We start from the raw sequence: 5,906 nt of genomic DNA, 5'->3' as shown, positions 1-5,906 counted from the left end.
TTAATTTGATACTAATATCGATATATATTTGTCAAATTTTTATGATATTTTGAAACATATATATGAGAATTGTTTTGTTCGTGGTAATCGTGAAATCCAATATTGACCAATCATTTAAGATAATTACTATTATATTTTAAATAATCAAAAAAAGGTAATTTAGTAAAAAAAATGCAACTCATGTTTTTATCTTTCCATATCTCTCACCACTAATCAAACCAAAAATAAAAAAGATTCTCTATTTCCATCTCCTTCAATTTCTACTGGCAGCCATGGAAAGGAGTCGTCAAAAATAGATCGGTAATCGGCGGGGAAGAAGGAGATAAGGTGATGGAGACGTGGATGGTTGATTGAGGATCAAGTGGACTTAGAGACATCAACCAAGAAATCGTCGTGGGAACAGAGGGCTTGCAGATAGGATGATGCAGTGTCGGCTTAGGTGAACTCTACACCTTCCCACCCTTTAAAGCGGCGATGATGTTGAACCATCGTCCCTTCTCTTGTTTTCCAACCGTACCAACGGTGAGGGTTCTCCGTTGATGATGTCACCATGGAACCAAACCTCTTCTTTCTATTCATCATCCATCGCTAGTCTTGAGAATCGCCTCATCGGTTCCCTGGTCCGTGAAGAAGGCCATATTTATTCCCTTGCTATCGTAGCCGCCAACCTCTTCTACATCGGATCAGACAACAAAGACATCCACGTCTGGAAAAACATGAAGATGTTTACTGCATTTAAGTCCAACAGTGATCTTGTAAAGACTACTAATATCTCCAGCAACAAGATTTTGATCGGCCATCAGGACGGGAAGATTCGCGTTTGGGAATCAAAGACCATGGACCCACAAATTCATAAACGCATTGAAATCAAACACCAACGTGAACAACATTATTAGAGCAAATGATGACAGCGATGCAAATAGATCTGGTTTCTAAACCCCCCCCCCCTCTCTGGTATCAAATATGAGTATTTCTTGGTTTCCAGATCCATGTCTTTAAGGAATTTTTCTGGTTTGGATCCTATGTTTGAGGCTATTGTTTTTTTTTTCCCTTCAAATATTGATGTGGGTATCATAGTGGTTATGTTTAATATAAAACCCATATCAAATGGGTCTCAATCCATATTCAAGACGGTAGCACAGTGATATCATAATGGGTATCACATTAGTATCATAATTAAATTGTGTATTAAAGTTCTTGGGTATCACAATGTGTATCACAATAGGTTCAATGATATCATAGTGGGTATCATTGTGTTTGTGTCTTACTGTTAGAAGTTCTTAGGTATCATAGTGTGTATCACACTAAAGGTCGTTTGTATGCATCTTATCTTTAACAGTGTCAATATTTTTAGGTATTACATTGTGTATCTTGGTGTTCGCCGGAATAAGTTCACTGGAGGGCGGAGGTTTCTGATTGGAGGTTGGAAAAGGGGAGAGGAGAGAGAAGAGTTTTAAAATAACCAAAATGCCCTTTAACTAAAATTTTAATTCAAAATTACCATAATTATCAACTTCATAATTTATCCATTGATTTGTAGTTGAAATTTGATCTTACAGTTATCACAAACTAACCAGTTCTCCCTTGAATGACCCTATATATATTTATATATACTAGAAGGGTACGCGCGCAATTCAACGAGATACATCTCGATTTTAATATTCTATTTTATTCTTTGTTTCTGTCGATGTTATAATACAATTTTATGTGTTTTTAAGAAAACAATAATGATTTTATTTTTGAATAAAATGTAAATTTGAAAAAATATATATCAAAGTTAATATCAAATCAACTATTTATAAGTTCTCATTTTTTTATGTAATTTTTTTTATTATAACTTAATTTAAGTTTAATAATGAAATAATTTATTTTTGGTTTAATAATACAACATTTTATAACGATAATAATTAAGTATTCTATTAGAACTCAATGATTATCCTAATTATATTTTAGATTTTTTATATTTAAAATGAGATGTTTATCCTGTATTTGATTATGTTTATCTGCAGTTAGTTACACGAATTTCGATATGGAGCTTTAATAAGTTGTACTTACGCACAATCTACTTGTAATCTTGAGTTTTAAGTAACATGCATTAATAAACAATACTTTATGCATAAAAAAAATAGTTTTTAAGAGTTTTTGTCAAATGCTTTATAATATAGTATATATATGAAGTTTTATTCTCAACTTCTCGCTATAAGTTTTATTTCTATCAGAGCCCAACCCTATATATATATACACACATGTACACATGTGTATCACATTAGTATCTTTTCTTTGATATCGTTTGGATTCTCGGTTCTTGGATGGAAAAAGCGACCAAAACCGAACCGACCAACATCCAATTACTCATTCGATTACCATCTAGTTATCCATCATCCAACTATTGTCAAATTTAATTTATTTTCATTTTCTTAAACCGGAATTGTTTTGTAATTGTGTTGGTTTTGACACATATTTAAGAGGATTAATCAAATTTGTCTCATTGTTCGAAAATTGGATTGAATTAACACATTGAATGAATCCGATCCGATCCGATTTGATAATCTGTTGGATGTCAGATGGATCCAATCAAATCGAATCCAATTAATATTGGTTAGATATAATCTGATTCAATGGATATCTAATAAGAATATCCAATGGATGAAACCCAGCCAATCCAATCATCCACTATATTGGATTGGATTGGTTGTCTGACCAGATTAAATCGATTGGCAAAATCCAACATTCAATGGATGATTGGATCGATTTGGTTTCCCTCATATACAGATAGATGTCAACCATTGAACATGTCTATATATTTCCCACTAATAAGAAACTTTGATATTTAATATTTATGAGAGATAATATCCTACTAATGTAAAAACTACTTTAATTAATATAAATAATATTGCGGTCTCGAAAATAGAGAATCTATTGGAGATGAATGTAAATTTTTCTGAAGATTTAACCACAAGGGTGGTGCCTGATTGGTTTGAGCTTGGCTCCAAAGATCAAAAGTACCAGGATGTCACAGATTCAAATCCAAAGAGATCTAAAAATCCCCTTGTGGCCACAGAGATTCAAATACGGTGACTCCGGGCTATCTGCAAAGCAGGTGGTCGCCCTGAGATTAGTCAGCTCTCATAGCGGGTTGTATATCCAGATTAATCAAAAAAATATATGAAGATTTTAAGTTCTAATTCTCCGTTTTGGAGAAATTTTAGAGAATCTGTTGGAGATGCTCTAAGGATTCTATATCTGAAAACATAAGTTGAAGAGAACATACGAGATTGCACCTTAATTGATACAGGATTGATTTAATTCAAAGGATGACAATATTGTTTTCATATGGTTTCTAAAACATGCTCAACTTTCTTATTCATAACTTCTAACTTTATGTTTGTTTTTGTCATGGCTGACTTTAAAACAACCCTTGTTTAGACAGTTTCATTAGCAATTTTAATATATTGCTTAGAAAGTGACACATGCATGAAAAACCAATCTTGATACATCATATGTGACATCCTTGTGGTGGATTGCTTGTTTAGAAATAGAAACTCTTCAACTGTGTTATATTCTCGAAACATCATATTCGAGATTTGAACGCAACTTCGGAAGTCATTGAAAACTTGGAAATTGCCTACGACGCCAATCCATGGCTTAGATTAACATGAAATGTTCCATTTTTGAACCACGGATGCAAAATCCCAAGTCATGTCTTAATATCATCACTATCAGAATGCAAAATTGTCATTTCATTTTAAAGTCCATAGTTTTGGACTTATGGAATATCGTTTTGTTTTAAGAGTAGATATTTATCATTATTAACCAATCTCGTGTACATATACATACATGATATGTATATATAAATACACACACACATATAGATGAGAGAGAGAGGGAGGGAGGAAGGTCAAAAGAGAACGCTAACTATTTAAAAAAACAAGAGAAAAATCGTTAATGTACATTTTTCTTGTTTTCTTAAATAGTCAGCGTTTTCATTTGAACCCGCCTCTCTCTCTCTCTCTCTCTCTCTATATATATATATATATGGAGGATCAACCAATAACATAGTCGAAATAAGAGAACAAGAAAATATACAAATCATATGTGGATTTTAATGCAATTAGACGATATCTTCAACACAATGCTGAGCGGGTGACCTGGTCCGCGATCTCAAGTTGCATAATTACACATGATTTTAAAATAAAATCACATGTAATTTGGTCGTTTAGTGTTCTCTTATTTGGTTATTGTCCCCGCATGAATTTGACTATATACACACACACACACACATCTATATATAGGCGGGTTCAAACGAGAAGCTAAACATTTGCGAGAAAGTGAAAAGTTTTAATATCATATATTATTACATGCATGATACATACGCTTAATTATACATGACTAAATGCATGTTGCATTGACGACATATAAATTTTTAAGAATTAAACACACCCAAAGGAGTGTAATCATATATGGTACCTAAACTTCTTATTTTCTTGCAAAATGTTTAACTTCTCGCATGATTCTTCTTCTTCTTCTTCTTCTTCTTCTTCTCTCTCTCTCTCTCTCTCTCTATATATATATATATATATATATATATGTATATATATAATTCTCTTAAATGTTGGAATCATTGCAACTTCATCTACACCACACAATTAAACAATCAATGGTTGGGGATAAGGCGATTGCGGTTAAGGATAAGACAATTACATCTTTAAAAATTTAAAAAACAAAAATACTCCTTAAAATGGTAAGGACAATAGGACTAAATTTTATTGGGTTGCATTAGGTGCAACATTTGAAAATTTTGTATTTGATTTGCAATCTATATATATGTATAGGCGAAGAATCGTGTGGGAAAAAAAGTTATGTGAGAAGCGTAAGAAGTGATCTGAACTCTTGATCACTTTTTATCTCATGCCCACCCGTGAATTGCGTTTTAAAGGAAATTGATCTGGTGCATCTCGGTACATCTCATTAGTGTTGATATTCAATTAGAATTAATTAAAGAGTGGTGATCTTTTCTTATGTTCCTCTCTATAATTTTCTTTCTAACTAGAAAGTAACCCTATACGTATATAAGGTTGGATTTCAGTGAAAAGGAGAATTAAAGTGAGAAGCGTAAAAAAGAATCTCCATCCCTGGATGCACATTAGGATGAGATGCACCGAGATGCATCTGATCAATCCTCGTATCAAGAGCAATTTATGAGTGAGTTTGAGATTAAAAGTGATCAAGGGTTCCGATCCATTCTTACACTTTTCATTTGAACCCTCATTCTCACACAATTTTCGCCTATATATAAAAAAATATAAAATGTAGAACTACACCAATTAAGATCGGACCAACCCTTCTCAGGATTGAACAATCCTACTTCAATTAAGATCTTCATGTAAATGACTAGTTATATGTCTGAGAGCAATGGGATAACCAATTTTATCCATCTAAAGTTGATTATGATAACTCTTACCTGTCCCAAACAAAACCCGCCTTCAAGGATACTAGTGTGAGGGGACATTTTTTTGACGCTCGCTCAATGACCGAGGCTAACAGAGCAGCCCAAGATCAAACTCGAGACAAATCTTGGATTTAAGTAAAATCACACTGTCCCTTTGTCAAATGAGTTACATATCCAAGACTTTGAACGTATATAAAACAACTCTATCTTTGTTTAATTGTTTTAGACTATATTATTACGTGTCTATAAATAATATATTTAAAATAGTGTTATATACATATATATATATATACATATATATATATATATATATATAGGGGAGCGATCAAATGCAAACCACTCAATTTGTACAAACCGTGCAAACCGCATTCAACCAATCATAATTTTTCATTTTGTTCATTTTTTTGTAATTATGAGAGGTTGATTAATCATTTTTATTGTGGAGGGTGTTAATCAT

Source organism: Cynara cardunculus (genome assembly GCF_001531365.2).
Source record: "Cynara cardunculus var. scolymus isolate 2C chromosome LG 5, CcrdV1, whole genome shotgun sequence".
Classification (NCBI taxonomy): Eukaryota; Viridiplantae; Streptophyta; class Magnoliopsida; order Asterales; family Asteraceae; genus Cynara; species Cynara cardunculus.
This window is presented reverse-complemented; position numbering follows the sequence as displayed.